Source organism: Canis lupus, chromosome 1 (genome assembly GCF_011100685.1).
Source record: "Canis lupus familiaris isolate Mischka breed German Shepherd chromosome 1, alternate assembly UU_Cfam_GSD_1.0, whole genome shotgun sequence".
Lineage (NCBI taxonomy): Eukaryota > Metazoa > Chordata > Mammalia > Carnivora > Canidae > Canis > Canis lupus.
In genome coordinates, this window is record NC_049222.1 from 55,742,877 (window position 1) to 55,765,435 (window position 22,559).

At 52.4% G+C, this 22,559-nt stretch overlaps 1 long non-coding RNA gene across 1 annotated transcript; it reads right to left on the reverse strand.

The window, feature by feature from the left end:
* Positions 1-12,290: 12,290 nt before the first annotated feature.
* LOC111095985 lies at positions 12,291-21,884 on the reverse strand. The gene is made up of 4 exons (XR_005353802.1): positions 21,816-21,884; positions 19,435-19,935; positions 16,144-16,312; positions 12,291-13,641 (listed from the first exon to the last, which is right to left on the reverse strand). It is a non-coding gene; the product is annotated as an uncharacterized LOC111095985 (long non-coding RNA).
* Between the last annotated feature and the right edge of the window lie 675 nt (positions 21,885-22,559).

Here is a 22,559-nt window from a genome sequence, read left to right on the forward strand (position 1 = left end):
CTAGGTGTGTCTGCAGACAGTTTGTGAACTGTTTCTAGAAGCAAGAGAAGCAAAGCCACTCTTTCCTGAGAACATCCAGGGTAAGCGGTGCCCCCTGCACAGAGAGCCCCACAGGCTGTCCTCAACCTGGATGAGCTCAGTAACTAAATTGGGTGGATTTTTCCCAATTTCCCCGACCTTTTTCCAAAGCGACCCTGCACCTGCTCCTTCCCATCCAGCATGACCTCTAGGGCTTTCTCTGTGATGCCCCAAAGACAGGCTGTTTCGACCTGTGCACACTTACACTGTCCTCCTCCTTGGCTCAACCCACCTTCCCCTCAACCATGTGCATCTGCATTACCCTCCAGAATTGACGTGATCCTCATCCCTGCTCCGCTTCTCACCCACTCAATTAGATCTCAAAGGCAGGGAAAACTTTTCTCCATATAAATTCCCAGACCTTTGCATCAAGCTGTGCACTCAGGTTATTCTCCATGGAGACTTGTAGAACGAGGAGTGGGATGTCACCACCAATCCAGGAACAAGAGGGGTGTTTGGACCAGAGCTCACTATGCACTGGCACAGGGATATGATGGGTGGTTTGATAAATTCCTCCAGTGAGTCAACTATTTCCAAATGAAAACACGGGAGATCTGAAAGATGCTTCGGCATCATAAAATAGGATGGAAAAATGTTGCGGGAATTTAGATATTATCCTATGTACCCTTCGCCCCCATTCTGCTCTAAGACCGTGCTTGAGATAATTGGCATTTCTATGTTGGGAATGTAGGGCATTGCCTGGCATCTCATTTGTTATCACTATGCCTGGACTTCTCTTTTTTTTTAAGCTATCAATCAAAGCAAACTCTTTGGTGAAGTTTCACACATACTTCAAAACTCTAATATCAGATGGTCCATATTGCTTTCGTAAGGAATGAATCACTTCCAGGCTGTAAGTGTGGTCAGCTTCTGCAGACCTGCCAGGATGCTCAGCAGGGCGTGCCTGGGGGGGCAGCGAGCATGCTTGCACCTGCACTCCCCAGCGCGCCCACACCCAGAGCTGACATCAGTCTCTGCAAGATCAAGCTCTGTCTGTGACATCCCGCAAGTTCAGCTGTTACAGAGTCCTGGAGGGACTCCACTATCCTACCTCTTAGGGCTCTGACCCCATCTCTTGGTGACTCCTTCACCCTGCCCCCAGCTCCAGCCCCACGGCTGTCTTTGGAATCTGCCCCCAACCCTGGGGACTCTGCTGTTCCCTCAGTCTGCAAAGCTCTCCCCCTAGATCCCCAGAAGTTTAATTCCTTCACTGTTGTGGGATTTAGGTGTCAACATATGTATCTACTTCCCCCCATTTGACTCAGAGACTATTTTTGAGAAACTAGCCATGTCTTACTGGGGGTTATGGGACATTACATGGCATTGATTTGCTTTTCTCCTCCCCCTCCTCCCCTCTGCTCCTCTCCCCTCCCTCCTCCCCCTCCTCCTCCTCTTTCCCCTCCTTCTCTTCCTCCTTCTTCTCTAGCTGTTAATCAAAGCAAATTCCTTGGTTGCATTGTTTCCCCCAGAAACCTGTGTCCAAGTCCTAGGGACTAGGGAATGTGACTTAATTTGGATATAGGGTTTCTGCAGATGAGATCAAGTTAAGATGGGATCATTAGGGTGGCATGGATGCCACAGGACTGGGTCCTCATAAGAAGAGCAGAAGACATGCACACAGAGAAGACGGCCTTGTGAAGAGTCTCTCCCGGGTTCTGAGAGAGCCTGGCCCTGCCCACACCTTGATTTTCAACTTCTGGCCCCCAGAAGCCTGCGGGAACAAGTGGCTAAGGTGTTTTGGCGCCACAGTGCTGACAAACCAGTGCGCTCTCCGTGCTCAGGGCTGGTGCAGGTATCTTCTCAGACAGGTGTATGCTGCTCACCCTGCTGGGAGCCAAAGCGTCCCCTGCCCCCTGGAGCCCCACCTTCCTCTGCTGGCCGACCTCACCGCATGGGTTCCGCTCCATGTGCACCCCCATCCAGGCCCCATCCAGGGCTCCATCCAGGCCCTTGTCCAGGCTCCATCCAGACCCCCGTTCAGGCCCCATCCAGGACTCTGTCCAGGTCCCGTCCAGGCCCCCATCCAGGCCCCCATCCAGATCCCGTCCAGGCCCCATCCAGAGCTCCGTCCAGGGCCACGTCCATGCCCCCTGCTCGGCGCAGCTTCTTTGTCTGCTGTGCTCACTGACACAATCCAGGGCCAAGAACGGGGCCCGGAGCACAGATGCCACTTGATACACGTTGTTTGGATGGAAAATTAATTATTTTTCCAAAGGTAAGACTGTATGAATTAGGAAAATCCACCCAATTTAGTTACTGAGCTCAACATGCCAGAACAAATTCTCACGGTATTCACAAACCAGCCTTGATGACAGTACTCCTCCCTGAAACAGGACCTTCTCCGTCTCATCAGCCTGCTCACAGTTGCTGGTCTGCACCCCCTCCTGGCACCCGTCTGCTGCTGGAGCCCCTTCCCCTCTGCTTGCCATCCTCCCCCTTCCTCAGGGAGCCCCCTCCCCTGGTCCTGGGGTGCTCTGTCCTCACCTGACTCCTGCCCAGACACAGCCTTGACACCTGCCACCCGTGCCCCTGCCCCCCTGGCACCAGCTGCTCTGTGCCCTCTAGCCCTGCCTCTTCTTCTAACAGCTACTTAGAAAGATTTTATCATCTCCTGGGGTAAGTGGTCTTCATCTGCTGTGGGGCCTCAAAACTGCTATCTTCCGGGTGCACTAAACCCCTGTGTTCAATTGGACGTGCCAACTCATGATGTCTCATGAGCTCCTGAGACTCAACTGGTGAGACCTTCAGTCTTACTATTCTGTTCCTGCCCTATGTGTGTGTGCGCATGTGTGTGCATGTGTGTAAAGGTGCATATGTACATGTAGGGGCCTTTATATGTGTGTGCATGTGTGCATGGAGTGTGTATGTGCACATGTTTGTGCATGTGTGCAGGCACGGGTGTGCATGTGTGTGTATGTGCATATGTGTGTGTGCAGGCACAGGTGTGCATGTGTGTGGTGTGCATATGCACATGTTCATGTACATACGGTATATGGTGTGGGGTGTGCATACATGTGGGGGGTGGGGGTGGTATGATGGGGTGAGTACACACATGTGTATGTGTATATGGTGTAGCATATGAGGGGGGCTGTGCACACTGAGTGCATGTGTGTGACGTACATGCATGTCTGTACGTGCAACTCTAGCTGGTTTTGAAGCCAGAGCCCGTGTCCTACCTGCCCCCCATCCACACTAATCCCTGAGCTGCCTCAGCTTATCTCAGGCCCCTCCTGGCAGGTGTGGCTGAGTCATAGAGAGCTGAGTATCCCTCCCTTTGTTATAAGGAAAAGCTGGGGGAAATGGTAGATTAACGAATTCTCTTAAGCCATTCTTTTTTTTTTAAAGGTTTTATTTATTTATTCATGAGAGGCACACAGAGAGAGGCAGAGACACAGGCAGAGGGAGAAGCAGGCTCCATGCAGGGAGCCCAACATGGGACTCGATCCTAGGACCCCAGGATCATGCCCTGGGCTGAAGGCAGGCGTTCAACTGCTGAGCTACCCAGGCGACCCCTCTTACGTCATTCTTAAGAGAATTGAGATTGCAAGCACCCACCTAACCAAACCTTGGATGCTCTTCACCTGTGTTGTCTGGGTACGCCTACTCATTCCTCAAAACCCCACTGGGAATCTGCTCTGACACCAACAAAGATCACCATTCCTCCCCCGGCAGCACCACTTATGCTCCTTACACGGACTTCGGATGGCCAAGAAGCCCCATGTGTGTTGACTTTGAATATGAGGGTTCATTTCCACAGACTCTGCAGCCGGGTAGACCTGGTTCCGTGCAGGATCTCGGCTTGCAGGCATTCTGGGAACGTACAGGATCCCTCTGTTTCAACCCAGGTTTCAGGCATGGAATGGAGTACAGTGGCTGCCACACCAGGGTGTTCTCAGGACTACCTGGGGCAGTGAGCATGAGGGGCTTGGCACAGGGCCTGGCCCAGAACCCGTGGCCACTTACAGTCATCGGAGGCCCTTGGCGCTCTGCATGCAGTCATGCTCAGTGCATTTTGAAGAACCCATCGATCCATTAGTGCTGTGGTCATTTGGCGAGGAAAATCATATCTGTAGACAAGTGGCTAAAGGCTGGGGCTGTGAGTGGGTTCACGGCACCTCATTTCCCACCTTGACGTAGATTCTAAGGTGTATTCTTGGATGAGGTCTGTTGAGTTTTGTGCAGCATGGGCTTGGCCCTCATAACGTGCTTTCAGCCCAGTGACAGATGGTGCCACAGTTTTTCTATCCCGAGGGAAGCCATGCACACACCCATCTATAACTGGGCCACAGAGTCTGCTTCAACCTGCCTAACTTGGAAATTGGAATTAAAAAAACCAAGTTTTTCATAGAAAGAATTTTTTTTAAGAGCTCAGAAGCTTAAAAGGATTCTTTCAAATTGATGTCAATGGCATTTCCGTGAATTACAGCTGGGCCCGGAGCTTGAGCAGAGTCATGGCTGTTCAGAGTGTGTGGTTCCGCTGTGTGGACACAGGACTGATTAGGTCGTTAACTCTGGTCATGGGCTCTTTGACCTCTCCAGTGAATCAGGCACCAGTCCTGGGCAAACCCAGAGGTGAGCGGATGTCCTGGCTGGGGTCCAGGGGGGCCAGTGTCCATGGGGCTTCAGCCTTACTTCAGGGAGGACCCGCAGGTTCTTCAGACCTCCCACCAGACAGGAGAGGGATAAGAAGATTGAGTCTAGCCTTGTCGGTGCCACCCGGCATCCTTGCATGGGGATGGACCCTCCCCAAACATGCTGTCTCCAGTGAGTAGAATCCTGGACTCAGAGTCTCCAGGTGGGGGAGCCTCAAGGTTGACCCTGTCTGATCTCAGCAAGCCCCCATGACCCAGAGTCTCTGAGGCCCCTGCCTGCCACTGCCTTGCCACTGTGCCTGGGGACCAACTTGAGGGGCTGCCGGGGCTGCGGCTACAACCCGAGTCACAGGTACATCTCGCTCATCTGTCCCCTGGCTCACCAGCAGGCCCTCACGAACCATGGCCTGGGCCTTCCATCTCCATTCAGGGGGCCCCACACCCCAGTGGGAGCGTCTCATCAATGTATTCTCAGTACTTCCTCTTCTTGCCCCACGTGGTATGTCTTTTTTTTTTTTTTTTTTTTTTTTTTATGATAGTCACACAGAGAGAATGAGAGAGAGAGAGAGAGGCAGAGACACAGGCAGAGGGAGAAGCAGGCTCCATGCACCAGGACCCCGACGTGGGATTCGATCCCGGGTCTCCAGGATCGCACCCTGGGCCAAAGGCAGGCGCCAAACTGCTGTGCCACCCAGGGATCCCAATTTCTTTTCAGTATTTGAAATAATTATAAATTCATAGGAAGTTGCAAAACACATGGAGGGAGTTCCCAGGAATCCTCACCCCGCCTCCTCTAATCACCTGACACCTGACATAATTACAGCACAGTATCCCACCCAGGAAACTCACGTAGCCGCAAGTCACAGTTTCTTTAGAGTTCACCAGTCTTAGATACATGTGAGTGTGTGCATGTGTGTGTGCGTCTGTAGTTCTGTGCAATCCCCCCCAAGATATTCTTTATTCTTATGTTACCCCAGGCACCCTGCATCACACGTGGAGAAGGTGAGCAGGTGGCTCGTGTCCATTTCCATGCAGTTTTATCCCATGTGTAGATTCATCCCTGCCGGCACAATGAGAGAGGGGCTCCATCCCCACATGGCTGCCTCACGCTAATCCTCTGTGGCCACACCTCCTTCCCCATCCCTCACTCCTGGCAACCACGAATCTGTTCTCTGTCTCTGCAACCTTCTCATTTATTTATTTGACAGAGAGGGAGAGAGAGAGAGAAAGAGAGAGTGAGAGCACACAAGCAGAGGGAGCAAGAGAGGGAGAAGCAGACTCCTCGCTGAGCAGGGAGCCTGATGTGGAGCTCGATCCCAGGACCCCGAGATCATGACCTGAGCCCAAGGCAGACGTTTCACCAACTTAGGTATCCAGGGGCCCATCTGTAATCTTCTTACATCGAGAATGCTATATCAATGAAATGATACCATAGTTGACCTTTCTAGATTGGCTTTTCCATTCAACATGATCTTCTTGAGATCCACCCACGCTGTGTGCATCAAAGAATTTGTTCCTTTTACTGCTACCTACAGTCCCTCACAGTAGATCAACCACTGTTTGTGCAACCATTCATCTGTTGAAAGGCTTTTGGATTGCTTGCTCTGTGGGGTTATTATGAATAATGCTGCCGTGAAGGTTTGTATGAACATAGATTTTATTTCCCTGAGCTAAATCTCCAAGAGAGTAATTGCTGGGTCACACGATAAACGCATGTTTAGTTTTGGTTTTATTTTTTTGTTTTTAAGAAACCGCCAAACTGTTTTTGCAGAGTTGCCATGGCATTTTGTATTCCCATCAGTAACGTATGAGTAGTTTCGTTTCTCCACATCCTTGCCAGCACTTGGTATTATCGCTATGTTTTATTTCAGCCGTTCTGATGATATGGTGATGATATGTCCTTGTGGTGCAATTTGTATGTCCCTCGTGTTCATGACATTGGATTTCTTTTCATACACTTATTTGCCATCTGTGTATCCTCTTCAGTGAAATGTCTGTTCGTGTTATTTACCCGCTTTCAAATTGGATTCTTTGGTTTTTTTGCTGTTGAATTTTGAGTTCTTTATATTTTATAGATACAAAGTATCAGTTGGATACATGGTTCACAAATATTTAATCCTAATCAATATTGTCTTTCCATCATCTTCATTCAGAATCTTTTGCCTAATGAAAGCTTTTACTATTAATGAGGTCCAATTTATCAATTCATCTTTTATAAATTATACTCTTGGTTTCTACTCTAAAAGCTCTTGGTCTTCACCCTGAGAGTGCTGTAGATTCTCTTCTATGTTTTATTCTAAAAAATTTATGGCTTTACTCTCAGCCTTTAAATCCATGATCTGTCCATAGTTATCTTGTATGAATTATGTCAAGGTTGATTTTTCTCTAGAGATGTCCGGTTGCTCCAGAATCCTTTGTTCAAAAGGCAGTAACTCTCCTACCGGATTGCTTTTGCAGCTTTGGCCAAACTCGGTGGTCATCTTTGTGTGGGTCCATTTCTGGGTTCTGGGTTCTCTTCCATGGCCCTGCTCTTCTCTAGCACCATGCTGTTTTGATCACTATGGCTACACAACCAGTCTGAATATTGGGTAGATTCCTCCCATTTTAGTTCTCTTTCAAAAAACTATTTTAGCTATTCTGGGTCCTTTTCCTTTTCATATAAATTTTTAAGTAGGTTTGTTCATGTCTATAAAAAAACCCTATAAAACCTTGTTTGGATTTTGGTAGGAACTGTGACAATCTGCACATCCATTTGGGAACTGACATCTTTATTATGTGAACTCTTCAGTGCACGAACGTGGCAAACTCTGCATCTCTTCCCACCGCCTTTGACTTTCCTTCTGTCAACATTTTGTGATGTTCAACATAGAGATGCCACATGTTTTGTTCCATTTATACCTAGAGACATATTTCCTTGGGAGCATTTTTAAGTGGTATTGTTTTTAATTTCCGTTTCCACATGATCTCTGTCCACCTATGTTGTTAATGTGGTTGGTCTGTTAGATCTCACATCCTGAGTCCTTGCTGAGCTCACTTGTAAGGTCTCAGAGCTTTATTGTAGATTCCTTGGGATCTCCTACATAGATGATCTTGTCTGTAAGTAGAGACTCTTTCCTTTCTTCCTTTTCTATCCATATGCCTTTTTCTTGCCTTATTGCTCTGGCATCAACATCTAGTACTGCCTTGAATGGCAAGGTCCTCCTTGCCTTCTTCCCAGCCTGAGGGGGAAATAATCATTTCTTTATCACTAGCCACAATATTAGCTGCATGAAACACAATGTTTCATGTAATATTTTGCACACTCTGGCAGTTTCCTATTACTTCTTTGACAAACCACCACAAATTTAGCAGCTTAAAACAGCACAGATGTACATTTTGATGGTCCTGGAGCCAGAAGTCCACAGCCAGTGTGTCTTCAGGGTGCATTCCCCCGGAGGCTTGGGGACCACACATGGCCAGGTGTCTGCAGTGACCTTGGGAAGGCATGAAAGTGTGTTACTTTTCAGCAGAGATACAGCAACTAATTTTTTTCTGAACAAATAAAATTGCACCTGCTCTGAAGTATAACTAGTGGATTTATGGTCGTTTTGGCACAGAATATTTGAAATCAGGCCTTAGAAACATCCCAGTTGTAGGCTTTCTTCAGATATCCCCAACGAGCAAGTACTGGTTCTCGGAAATACCATCCCTGATTCATAGCTGGAAGGACTGAGGCAGGGACGAATAAGCAACTCTCTCTTCCTGAGCTCTAAGACGCCCTTACCTTTGCAAGCCATGCACTATGTTGCCAAATGTCAACAGTTTGTCTCCTTTACAAAGGAGTTTTGTGTCTCCCTCCTTTCCCTTCCCTCTTCCTCTTTGTCCTTTGAGCACCTGCCCAACAGGCTGTGCAGTATCTGTCCACTTTCTTGCTGTGCTGACTTCCGTCACTGGGTCTGCACCTTCTCTCACCCATTTTCAAGGGCTAATGCCTCGGAGGGAGCTGCTGGGGGCTGGACGGAGGAAGTGGGTTTCATGGCTTTTCCAGGGTTAGTGCACATCCAGCTGCGTGATTAAGGCCTTCATGGGTGGATCTGGCTGAGGATGCTCTGAAGCTCCGTTTTGGGGGCAGCTCTTGCCTGGGTCGTTGCAGAACAGTGGACTTGTTACCTGAGCCTTTCAGAAGGAAGCAGGAGCTGCCCCAAAGGTGGATCATGGACAGTTGGACTCTGAGGTCCCCCAGTGAGCTTGGTGGCCTTGCCTAAGGAGAGAACTTTCTTGTAAAGAGAAAAGAAAACAACATTCCATTGTTGTTGTTTTTTACTTTGTCTCTCTCCTTTTTTAATGACAAACCAGTGTTTCTCATTAGGAGCTCTATGGGCGTTTCTGGCAGGACAATCCTTCATTTTGCAGAAATCCTTGGATTGCAGGATGTCAAGTATCCCTGGGGCCTCAAGCACCCCGTTTCTGTGAAAACTAAAAACGCCCCTCAGATGTTTCCAAACACCCCCAAAGGGAGCCAGACGGCTTCCTCCAGAAAACCTAACGCCGGGTTATTTTAAAGGCTTCATATTCACTGTTAGTGAGAACAGATTCTCTGGAGACATGGTTTTTCTAATAAGGGGGTAGGAAGGAAGATCGTAATTGGAATGCTGATTACCCTCAGCATTAACCCTTTCTAGGCCCGCGTGGTAGCCTCTGGAGGCTGAGTCTATAAACCATCCACTCAGGGCTGAGGAGCCCCCGAAGGGCACCAAGCAGCCAGAAATGATTGCAGGCTGCTTCGAAGCACACAATCCACATGCTTTTAGAGCCATACCCCACTCGTGAGGAGGTTTTCCTTCAGCATCCGGGAGGCTGGGGTGAGCTAGGAGGTGTTGCTGTGTGAGCCAGCGTGGCAAGGGACCAGCTTCACTTGCTTAGTCAGCCTCAGATCATTGTTTCACCACATGCTCTACTTTCGGGCACTGGGAGGGCATGTACACTTGTTTGGGGGAGGGGGTCGGGGGGTCCTGTCTCTGCGGATCAGCTTGGAGGTCAAGTTCCCGCACAGGCTGGGTCTGGCGCAGACGGCCAGGGGGCTCCTGCAGGGCAGCCCGGCTCCGGACGCACCCCCCGCCTCCCCCCAAGCAGACTCTGCTTATGCTGTTTGCATTAGCGGGACTTGCACATCTTTGTTTTTGTAACTCAGGGGCAGGCGGTGCGGGGACCGGCTGCAAGAGGGGTGGGGTGGACTGTGTGTGTCGGCCTGGGTTTGAACTACGTGGCTCCTTGGAGTCCCTCAGGGGCTTGCTGGCTGCTCAGGGCCCATTGGGGCAGGGAGCTCACAGGTGGGCCCAGGCCCAGGGCAGGAGGAAGATGAGAAGCAGCATGCTCGGCCTACCACGCCTCCTCCCCTCGGCAGCAAGGGCGCTCCTGCAGGTGGTTCTGAGGGCCACAGACGTGACGACAGCCGAGGGGCTGCCGGACACTCTGGGAGGTTCTCTGCGGGCCCGATGTTGCTCAGACTGCGGGTACCTGGGAACCCCAGTAGTTGGCACCCAAATCCCAGCCATGCAGAGGGGATCAGCCAGGGTAAGAGCGAGGCCGCACAGGGAGACGGATGGGTAGGGGGCTAGAGACCAGGTCTTTTCCCCCAGAGCCACCTGCTATTAGAAATAGGATGTGCAGGCACCTGGTGCAGGACGTCAGAGCCTGACTGTCCCTGTCCCCAGACTGGCCGTTTCCTAAGCTCCCCTGCGTTCCGCGTTCTGACAGCAGGTAGCACAAAACCCCTGAGGGGCTGCACTTTCTATTTGGACTTAAACCTTCTCCCTCTGATTTCTCGAGCCAGCAGAATTTATTTCCGCTTTGGGGTCTGGCGAGGCTATTGTCAGCACGGCTGCTGTGCTCCTGGGCACCACTGCGTCCCAGCGCCCGGCGTGCGGTGCCACCTCCCATCCACTTATCAACCAGCTCTCATCATTGCTCAGTAAGATGTCCCTTGGGCCTGATGTGATTATCGCACAAGGGCCCCAGCGTGGAAGTCCCCGGGTCGTGCCCAGCCTGATGCAGCGCTTCACCAGGTCTGGGCGAGGAGGCCGGGATGCGCCAGGCCCACTTCGCTGTGGCCCTGGTTCCGGATTCGGCAGCGAGCACCCGCCCCCTCCCAGCCCTCCCTCGGAATCCTGACATTGCTGACAGTCTGATACTGCTTTGCCATATTGAGTCTAATTCATAGGAAATATTGCCTAGTCAGGCACAGAATTTAAAAAGCAAATCTAGGGCAGCCCAGGTGGCTCAGTGCTTTAGTGCTGCCTTCAGCCCCTGGGTCGTGAATCAAGTCCCAAGTCCCTGCGTGGAGCCTGCTTCTCCCTCTGCCTGTGCCTCTGCCTCTCTCTCTCTCTCTCTCTCTCTCTGTCTCTCATAAATAAATAAATAAAATCTTAAATAAATAAATAAATAATAAAAATAACAAGCAAATCTACATAATGCTTTCACCACGGTGTAAAAAGAAAAAAAAAGACACTTCATTAAAAAAAATAGTGTGTTTACATATTTAATATGTAAATTCTCAAGCACGGTTACACTAGAAAGAAGGTTTATAATGTCTTATCTGAAACCTTTGAGTAGATGTATTTGGGGATTTACACTTTTAAGGACTTTTTAATGGTAATACTGTGCTTGTTCTGTGCATCTCAGGTCAACACCCTTACAGCTGGCACAGTATCTTCTAGTCAAAGAACGTTTCTGAAGCTAAAATGTATGAACAGTCACACAAAATGGGTGTTTAAGAGGCCAGTGAGCTCACAGCACCAGCCCGGCCACACGGGAGCCCACCCTTTAGGTCTTTGTTGTGTCCTCCAGTGTCCCCAGGGTGGAGAGCCTAGAGCCCGGCCTCAGCCCAGCTGAGCCCTGGTTCCCAGCCCTCTGACCCTCTGCTCCATGCTGGGTGCCCCAAGAAGCCCTGGGACTTGCCTGTGGCTTTACTCTGGGCCCCTGGGGCCGAGCCCTCATTTTAGGCCAGCAGACTGCTCTCGCTGCAAGCATAGCATCTCTTTTGCAGAACCATGTATGTGTCAGGACCCTGCTGACGTGCTGATTTGGGGTCATTCGTAATGTGTGTGTAGTCAGGGGTCCAGCAAAAACTTGCGTCCGGGGCCTTGTGCTCTCTGGGGGCACCCCTGTTGGTTCAAGTCAGATTGGGTCACTAGACAGAAATAACCGCTGGGTTTCAAGCTTTCTGGATTCAAGCTGGATTTTAGAATTGCAGATAAGGGGTCGTGGATCAGCAGATGTGTGCGTTCACCATACACAGCCCCTCGGGAACTCGAGAAGAGCTGGGGTGGAAGGGCAGTGTGTGGGCAGCTCTCGTGCTACCATGACACGATTTTCCAACATAGTGAATAAATTCCAGAAAATGTCCCGACAAAATAAAGTTCAATCTTTGTAATAGTTGCATTCTTGGAACATTAAAGCCATGCAAAATAATAATAATAAAAACTTCATGTTTATGTTATGAAATGGGAGTCAGGTTCCCAGTGCAAATAACTATAAGCAAGTTTCTAGCTGCCCAGTAACTCAGTGAGGTATTTCAGGCAGCATCTACACAGGGACAAGCAGCAGGTGCTCCGGGAAGGCTGTGAGTCCCATACAGTGTCCCTGCGCTCTTCACGCCAAGCTTTCTGCTGTTTCCTGGGGGGTGGACGAGGTGTTTATGGAGCTAAGCAGATTTCCATCCCACCCGGGAAGCCTCAGGTGCCCTGACCCCAAAAGGTGGATTTACTCTCTACAGCTGTTCAGAGCTGGACTCGGCCCAGCGCTGACCCCGGCAGGATCCAGCCCCAGCCACGAGGGGTGCAGCCCGGAGACCTGACCCCATCATCTGGTCCCCCAACACACAGGAGTTCTGAAAGCAGTGAAATGAGGGCTGTAATAGTCTTAATGGGAAGACCGAGACACAGCAAGTTAGCACTTAAATTCTTGCTGCTGGGCAGGGCCGGAGCCTGGTGCAGACCCAAGTGTCCATCTCCTTCCAGGCTCCCTCCGCAGGCAACAACGTCTACAGGAAGGACAGCCTTGGCCAGCTTTGCTCCCTGTCCTTGTGTGAAGGGAGGCTTATTGCCTCTTTCTTTTCTACACACTGATCTTCCGAAGTGAGAATTCACAGGACAGCTTCCTGGTAACAGGATCTGTTACTAGCTGAGAAGGGACTATGCTGTTTCTGAAAACTATTTCCCAGGATTGGCATGCTTTCTGGGCAGGCTCCAGTGCCCCCCAAGAAGGCTCCAGACAGTCCTCAATTTTGCACCCAGTGCAGGAAAGGGGGACCTTATACTTATTCTGGTGTGTTACTCTGAGGTCAAGTAGCTTGAGTCATGGCGTGGTTGCCACACCTGCTAACAGGAAAGGTGGCTGAAGTGGCTGGCACTGTCCCCCTCTTCAGACCACACACGTGGCCATAGGCCTGGAAGCCACAGCGGCAGGTGCACTGGTGGCCACTCCAAGTCTGCCCACGGCCACTGTGCCCTCCAGAACCCTGTTCCATCTTGTGCCCTCTGACCCCACTCTGCTCTCTCAGCCGGTCTCTGGTCTCTTGGTAAACTCACAATTGTCCGGGGGGTTGGTGCTGTTTTGGGTTGACCTCCCACAGCGCCTCGATGCCCTCTAGCACTGCCACCCTCCGGCTGCAAAGCACAAAACCTGACAAACCAAAAGCCAGTTCCTCGTATTATCCAAAGGCGTGTCTTGGTTTCCGGGATTGGCTCCACTTTCTGACATGTGGATTTAGACATAACATAAAACTCACTTTCCTGAAAGGCTCTTTATCCAATATATTTTGGGGACGTCTGCTGAATTGGGTGCTTGGTGTGGTGGCAGAGATAGAGAGATCTATAAGACAGCCTTCAGAGGGCTCACAGCATGGTCAGGTCGGACCTTTGTGTCCACTCTCAGCAAGTCACAGGTTCCAGAACCTTCTGAGCGAGTAGATAGCAGCAATGACATATATGGCCTGTTGCAGATGAAAAGAAAGCAAGAAACACCGTGCTGTGTTTGGAATTTTAAGGACAGACTGTCAGGATCCCTGCTGTTTGAAGTAGTGGACTGCAGTAGGAGATGGAGAGAATTGCTCATCCTCGCAGCACGAACCTAAGCCAGGGGGTAGAGGGTGGTGGGAGCCAGGGGATGGAGGTACTACGGGGTTAGTGTGAAGAGAGTCCATGGTGGCCTGTGTTAGGTGACCACTGAGCAAAGACCCGGAGAAGCAGGCCATGAAGAAGAGACCCGAGGCCTCTGGATGGGTCTGTAAGTCCAGGCTCCACTGACACGGCAGCCCTGCTTCCACGTACCTCTCACTGACCAGTGCTGGTCCTACAGCCGCGCGCAGTCTGCACGCCGACTCCCCACTTCTCCCGTGGGATGCACAGGCCAAGCCACAAGACGATGGATGGGGAATTCTAATGCTATTACAGGAAGGAGCAATAGATGGTAACAGCGATCCCGTCTATCATGGCCTGTTTGAGATCCCCATTGGATGGACAATACGGGGCCGCACAGATGGCTTGGCCAAACTGCTGCCAGCAGGGCCCCCTGGGGAGCCTGTCAGGCCTCGTGAGTCTGTGTGAGGGTCTCCTTCCTTGGGGACCCAGGGTCACAGGAGGCACCGTGGTGCTGCCAGGGGGTGATGGTCTGAAACCTGGGCCTGCTCACCTGATGCCCAGTATCCTCCCCCAATTCCAGAATCGGCACAGATACATCCAAAAATACTTCATAAACACCTTAGTATATGGGTTTTCAGCCTGCCTCCCTGGACCCCACGAGGCACGAAGCCGTGCCTGCTAGCTGCGAGTGCCTCTGGGTGTGCAGAACACGCTCACGCTTCCTTTTCCTTTAGGAGTTCCCTTGCAACACACGCTTGGCTCCTCTCTTATTTCTCTGAACAGAAACGCTCTTGGCTTGCCTGCATGTGGATCCCCTCCTAGGAAACTCCTCATGGGTCGTGTGACCTCATGAACAGCTTCATTGTCTGGGTCATGGGGGAAGGTCGGGGAAAGGTCTCCTCCCCCTGCCCTGCGAGCCAGGCACATGGGGGTCAGCTGGCAGGTCAGGGCCCAGGTTTATTCTACGTCATACCCTTGACTTGGCACATCTCCGGGTGCACAGCCCTGTGACTCCTTGAGGCCCCGTGCCCAGCAGAGAGGGGCAGGGGTGATGTTGCTGAACGTGAGCCCAAGAAACGAAGGACAGGAGTGTGTGGCAGGGGCACTGCTGACATCCACCTCACTCCCTCGCTCAGCTCTTTCTGTAAAACCCTTCATTGACCCACATATTGATGCATCTGCTCTGGCACCCCTGACTGACCCTGAGAAACAGGGTCTCAAAGCTCCAGGTGTTGCCCACCTCTGGTCAGGACCAGCACCAAGAAATGAGAACCTGGGAACCAGGGGTGTCTGCATTCAAGCAATTGTCTCTGCCCCCTCCCCACCCTCTTCATCAGTGGGTCCTGGGCCTGGTTTGGAACAGGAGAAAAGAAGAGTGGGTGAGGGCACCCTGCAAGGAAAAGGAGATGGATCTTTGTACTCCAAGGGATTGGATCCCGAGCCAAAGTCAGCCAAGAGCCCAAGGTCACAGGACCCAACTGTGTAGAACTCCATCCCCGCTTCACCCACCCAGGTCCTGTGCGTGCTGGTCCCCCCTCCACCTGCCCAGGTCCTGTGTGTGCTTAGACGCCCTCCATCTGCCCAGGTCCTGTGCGTGCTGGGCCCTCCTCCACCTGCCCGGGTCCTGAGACTATTCTTCTGAAGGAGTCTGCTCTTTTGTGAGCCAGGGTGCGGCCCTCCTAAGAAAGCATCTTCTGTGTCTCCATTCAGTGAACATGTGGAACAGTCTCAGAAATTTCCCCCTCCCAGGGCAGCATCAGGAGAGGTCAGAGGCTGGATGAGCACAGCTTTGCCTGCCTCAGAGCCAGAGCCAGTGAGGGGGCCATTGCAGGGCCTGAGAACAGCCAGGCCACGCTCCTGGAGCCAGGCTTGGTTAGGGCCCAAAGCTGTGAGCCCTGCTGCTGAGAGATAATGCTGCGTCTCCCAGGCATGCAAGGGAGCAGATAAGAGATGACATTGCCCTCGACAACTGCGGTGCATGTCTGCATGTGGTCCCTTGGATTTCCAGTGGGTTTCCTTGTTCTCACTATTTTTCTTATGACCTTAAGACTGCCTCTTTGTCTAGAAGTTCAGGCAGCCCCATGGCGACAGAGACCACTGCATAAATACATGACGTTGTCATTTATTGGGGACCCTGTCTCTCTGCTTAACAGCAGGACGGCAGCCAGTGCCAGCTCTTGGGCAGAGGTGGGCTTTGGGCCCCAGCTATCAGGGCTCCTGTCCTGTAAGGGGGTGCTGGGGCAAAGGGCCCCCAGCTGCTCTGGGCCCTGTTAGGCCTCCTCGGGTCCCGCTAAGCTGCCGGGGAGCACCCTGGAGACCCTTGCCCCTTCTCCTATGGCGAATTCCCCACTTACAGAAAAAGGAAGCCTCGCCCCGGATTCTCACTGTGGCCTTCTCGCTGGGGGCTGTGACGTGTAGTCGGGGCCCTGCAGACTTCGCATCCTGGCCCTCCGCTTGCAGGACACAGGCTGACATCATGATGTGGAGGGTGCCTGCCTCGAGGTGGGCCGGCGCGCCTGCGTTCTTTAAATAAAGGGTAAACAAAGATGCTTCCTTAGACCAAACCATGCCAAGTAAACATGTATGTGTTTGCTTCCTTTGTTTGTAATCCAGGGCTTTGGTCCCATGGAGATCAAAGTGCTTCCTCGCCAGACCCCCGGTCCAGTCTTGAAATTGAAGGAAAGAGCCTCAAAGTGCACCACCTGCTTAGTTGCTTCTACTTGGGTTTGTCACCACCCCCACCCAAATCGCTGTGGGCAGAGGGAACCCTGGAGCCAGGCTTCACCCAGCACCGGGCAGCAGACTCTCCACCCCCATCTGTACAGCTGTGTCCCTACCACCTAAGGCTCCACCTGAACTCAGCTTCAAGTGTCTCACCCAAAATCTAGCCTCTGAGCACCTGGACCCCTCCATGGAGCAGAATGCTATGTATCCCAGCAAAGCAGGTAGGTGTGACAGGACAGGACACGGTGGTGGCTGCCCAGACGCTCACCAGATCAGCCCGAAGGAGATCACATATGCAATGCTGAGCCTGGCGCTGAGCCTGGCACTGAGGAGCTGGTGTGCAGACCTCCCCTGGCTGTGCTGGCAGCAGGTGGCACCTGCATGAGTGTCCCAAGGGGAACTGATGAATCCACCCAAACACGATTGAAGGGGACAGGGCAGTGGGCATAACACCTTTCGTGAAGTGGGCAGGGGCAGCAAGGCCTCCCACATGGAGGGGAGGACGCACCTGTCTGTCCACGACCCAGCCCACCTTGTGGCCGTGAGACACCTGGTGCAGGATTCCGATGGAACAGGCTGAGTTCCTGGGTGCTCTCGGCCTCGGTGGGCTAACTGGGTGCCCGGGCAGGCTGCAGCTCCATCCTGGGCCCAGAAAGGTACTTCAACACAGGAAGCCACAGCAGCAACAGTGGGCTGAGCACATGGGCTGCTGCTGCACCAGGTGAACAATATGCTCACGTCTGGTGCCCACACCCGCCAGGGCCCGGCTCCTATGTCTCGTCCTCACTGGGTGGTTCACGGCTGCTTCCCATCCTATTCCCCCACCATCCCCTGCCCTGGGCTCACCTGAGGACCGCCCACCAGCTGGCCCGGCCCAGCCCCACACTCCCCGCAGCCACCCCTGCTGAGCGCCCTGGTTCCGTGAGGGCAGTGGGCCCCCATCCAGTGGTACATCAGTCCCCGCAGCTGCCTGGTGAGTAAATCATTGTCACCATTTCTGCTCCTAGAGGCGAGGGGCTGGGGCTCAGAGATCAGATGATGGATTCAAAGTGATTTCCAGGAGAAGGGAGCAGGTGGTGTGGCCGGGGCACCTCCCCAGAGCTAGGGGAGGACTTGGCTCCGAGTGGCCGCAGAGGTGGGCAGTTTCCTGGGTTTGAGAGGCCGCTTCCAGGCTGAGCCATCACACATGTCTGGGTGTCAGGAGTGGCTTCATGGTCAAGGCAGTGTTTGCACGAGGGCCCGGACACTCCAGCGGAGTGTCCAGCGCAGGCGGAGAGCTCCTGCGTTCCCTGCGTGTGACCCTTCGCACCGTTGTTGCATCCAGCTTGCTAACATTCTGGTGAGAATTTTTCCCTCTGAATTTACAAGGGATGTTAGCATGGACTTTTCTTTTCACGTCTTCATCAGGGTGCTACCGTATGGAGCGAGCTGGAAAGCTCATCTTCTTCTTTTATTTTCTGGAAGAGTTTTTGGAGTCTTGGAGATTTCTCCTCTTTAAATGTTTCATTCAATTCTTTGGGCCTGGCATTTCTCTCTGAGAAGATTTTTAATGGCTAATTTAATTTTTTTTAACTTGTTATAGATCCTTTTGGATTTTCTATTTCTTCTTAAGTTTCTAGGGACTTGTCCACTTCAAGTCGTTGGGTTTGTTGGCATAAAGCTGTTTGCAGTCTTCCCTTGTAGTCTTTTTTATTTCTGAGCCGTCAGTGGCGATTTCCTCTCCTTCGTTCATGGTTTCGGTGATCTGTGTCTTTCCTCACTTACTCTGTTTAATCTAGCTTGAGGTTTGCCAATTTTGCTGGTTTTCAGACAAATGGCTTTTGATTTAATTGATTTTCTCTTGTTTTCCTGTTTCAGTGTCACTGACTTTCACGCCAGTATTTATGATTTAATTTCTTCCGCTTGCCTCGGATTTAGTTTGCTCTTATTTTCCAAGATTCTCTTTGTGAACACTTAGGTTATTGATTTCATTTTTTTTTCTTTTTTTCTAAGATAAGCATTTAAAGCTATGAGTATCCTTCTAAGCTTTACCGTAGTTGCATCTGATATATTTTTGACTCGTTCTGCTTGCATTTTCACATGTAGATCCTCATCTCAGCTTAGGATGGGGTTTCATCCCGATAAACCTGCCATAAGCTGAAAATACTGGTAAGTCGCAAATGCGTTTCAGACACCTAACCTAACATACTAGGTTGGCTGAGCCACCCTCTGACATGCTCGGAGCATGTACATCAGCCCATGGTCAGGCATCAGCCCACGGTCGGGCAAAGCCATCTCACTCGAAGCCCATCTTATGACATCTTGAACAGCTCGTGTGGCTTACTGAGTGCTGTACTGAAAGTGAACACCAGTGTGGTTCTCGGGTATAAATGGCTGTCACTGTGTCACCTGTTTTCCCTCATGATCGCCTGACTGACAGGTGCTAAGGCCCCGGGGCCACTGGCCAGCATCACAAGAGAGGACCAGACAGCATGTTGCTAGCCTGGGACAAGATCCAGATTCAAAATTCCAGTAGTTTATACCGAAATGCAAACATCATGAAGTCAAAAAATCATCAGTTAGAACATCGTCAGTTGGAGACCATCCCATGTAGTCCCCATCCCAAACTCCCCTGTGAATGGCATTCTGCTTTGGGGAAGAGGGGGTGTTTTCTCTGGGGCGTTCCTCCTCAGAGAGCGTCATGAATACAAACCAACAGTGAGAGATCCCAGAGTCGCTGGTCTTAGGAGTTCTGCCTCTGTTATAATCAGGATCTTCCCTCATTTTCCAACACCTCCCCGCTCCCTGCATACCCCAGCTCCAAATCTGGTAAGAGACAAAGAGCCGGGCACCATCCACTGAAGGCCCAGCTGGGACAAAATCCTTGTAAGGTGACCAACCACCTGCTTGAGAGGGGAGCAGGGTAAGTATTGGAGGCTTACCCGGATTCAAACCCGGATCTAGAACCACGTTCAACACCAAGACTTCACCTTGCTCCCACACAGGATGAGCACCCAGGGAGCAGAGAGAAATCCCAGGCGTGTGCTTCACGAGGCCCCCCAAAAACGCAGGGAGGAAGCCCGGCCTCGGTCCTGCTGAAGTCCATACGTTTCAGCTCAGGGAGACGCATGGGCTCCCGGTGCCCCGTGAGCGGGGGCAACTCTAGCAGCGGAGCCTGTGGTCTGCTCCCTCCGTGCTGCGCGTCCCAGCAGGTGGCGAGGCGTCTCGGGTGAACAGGAGCCCTGGCAGCCTCCCGCGGTGGGGCAGGCAGGGACTGCGGCGAGGATGGCTTTGGTCTCCAGGGAAGGCTTGCTGGCCACCTTTCGAGTCCCCATCACGAGCCTCATCTGTGACATTTAGATGCCTCTTGCTGGCTCACAATGAGCTTTCCTGTGAGCGTGCTTGTTGCCTGGTCAGAGGTAGCGAATGATTCATATTTCATCCTAAAAGAAAGAAGAAAAAGCTTTTGCAAGTGTATTTGCGCTGTGATTAATTGTAACAATATATCTTTTGAAATGACCAAAAAAAAAATTGATAACACAGGGACACACAGCTCATGGGCAGGCTGATTCTAGCCAGCATCATAAATCAGCTGGGCGCCTGCCTTCGGGGGAAGTCAGGTTACTGTAGCTTTGGCTAATGACATGAGGGCTCCGGCTCCTGCCTCGGGGGTTCCAGCATGAGTAAGGGGTGAAGCTAGGATGTTAATGTGGGGACTCGAATCTGCAGAAAAGTGGAGAGAAGTCAGGCAGGCCCTGTCCACGGGACTTGGTCCTACGGAAGGAGGGCAACCGGATAAAGCCTGGCAAGCCCCTACCGTGGGAGAGGCCGAGACACACAGTGAGGCAAGGACCGACCTCATGGGTAGAGTCCGGGGGGACCCTTTCTCGGCAGCCGAGCCCAAGGTTGAAGTGGCAAGTGTCGGGTTCCGTACATGGAGAAGGAGATGGCCCAGCCTCCCCACTCCCCGCGACAGTGGCCAGCCTGGGTCAGCCTGAGCCGCAGTGGCCGTCGCAGAGGAAGAGGAGGAAGTGAAGTCACTTCCAGGCTCCCATTTGGATGAAGCCTTGCAGGAAGAATGTGCCAGAAAGGCTCTGCGCCGCCTCGCCACCTGCCTCTCCTTCAGAGACTGCTCTCGCTCCTGGCTCACCAGGCCCTTCGGGGTTCTGGCTCTGTGTGGACAAACCTCTCCAGCTTGACCCCCGGGCACAGATCCGACGTCCTCCTGCATCGCCCACACAGCACGGCCACAGCGGAGAACCTCCCGCGCTCGCCTGCCCCGGGGACCCAGGAGTTACACACGCAGGGCGTCAAAAGATGGCAATGGTTCAGCTGACACATGGGGGCTGCCCTGAGCCCTGGGGAGCGGGACCTCCCTGTGCCTGCCACCCTCGCCCCTCCAGCCCCGGCCGCCCACGGCGCAGCAGGTGCAGGGTAAGCCCGCATAGCCCCGGCCTCCTGCGCTGGCCCCTTAGCCGGAGCGAGTGGTGGTCAGTGACCAGGATGGAGCACTTGTTTGTCATTCAGGGTCTTACCTGTTCTGCTGCCAGGCCCCCCAGCAGGTGGGGAGATGGGGAACCTGGGAGGACTGGCCAGTAGACAGTGGGCGTGTGTGGGCGAAGTGGTAGGAAGGGGCAGGTGCTGGGGGTGACAAGGAGGCCGGGGCTCTGAGGCTGTGGGAGGCCACGTGAGGGATGCAGGAAACGGAACATGCTCCCAGGTACTACCTCCATGTACTCCTCCCCATCCCCCTCCCCACCCTCCTCCTTCTTCCCCCTTTCCTTCCTCCCCCTCCTCCTCCTCTTCCTTCTCTCCTCCCCTCTCCTCTCTATCCTCCTCCTCCTCCTCCTCTTCCTCCTCCTCCTCACCCTCCTCTTCCCCGCTCCTCCTCCGTCTCCCGAATAGCTCTTCATCATTCCTGTTTGTACGTCAGAGGCTTTGCCTCAGGGAAGAAAAAGTCATTTTCTTGACTTTTGAGATCTTGAATACTTTTGTACTTGTATGACTAAGGCATTAGTCTGAAAGCTGAAACGCTTTTGATTTATAAGATCTAGGCTCTGTTGAGTGAGAAAAGGTTTTCCTTGGAATTCCGAGGGCCGTACTTTGAGTATAAATAGTGAGGTGAGAGCCATGAGGTTGCATCAGGAAGCAGAGCAGCAGGAATAAAGGCGATGCCTTGTCAGCTGTGCTCCTTCCTAGAGAAGCAGGGAGAAGCTAGCAGGTGGGCTCTGAGGGGGAGCCTGGGGGTGCTCCTGCTTCTGACCCCCGCTAGGACCAAAGCCCTGGGGGCAGGGCCAGGGGCTCCAGGGAACACGACACTCACCTGGCTCCTCAAGGTGGGGTCCCAGAAACTATGATCCTATGAGGGAGAAGTTGGATCCAGCCTGGGCCTTGAGAGGGAGATTAACAGGGTGGGTGGGGGTGATGCAGGGGAGCACCCCAGGGTGCCAGCGGGGAAGTGAGGGGAAGAGCTGACAGTTCTCACCTCCCAGGACGTCTCCAGAAGGTGGCAAAACTTCCATGTCCAGATGGGAAGCAGACGGTAGGAGCAGGATAGGACCGTACAGGAGCTCCCCTCCCCCCGTGGAGCCAGTGTTGGAAGACCAGTGCTGGGACCTGCAAGCTGTCCACCTCTCAAGGCATTTCATCAGTGCTCTCCCCAGAGTCCACCCTAGCGCCCCAAGAGCTGGGGTGCCCCCCCACCCCACACAGAACAGGGTGGGGTCCCGGAGCAGCCCCTGAAGGGGCACCAGCAGCCCCTCCCTGGACCCCCACATCTTCATCCACAGGCCTGTGGGTCAAACACCCTCCTTCCCTCTGCCTGTTGGAACTGGCGCCAGTTCTGCACCGTGTTTTGCAATAACAAAACCCACAGCCATTTGAACAGCACTGAGGTTCTGTGTCGGGAGCCAGGGCCTTTCCATGACCCCGTGTTCTCTGCTTGATTTTCTTTCATATATTTTTTAGTAACTGGAGCCAAATTTCAATGAAGACAAATGATGAAAAATACACCATCTAACATTTGCCATCTTTGAAAAGTAATTCCAGCCCTCCTTATTTATCTTGA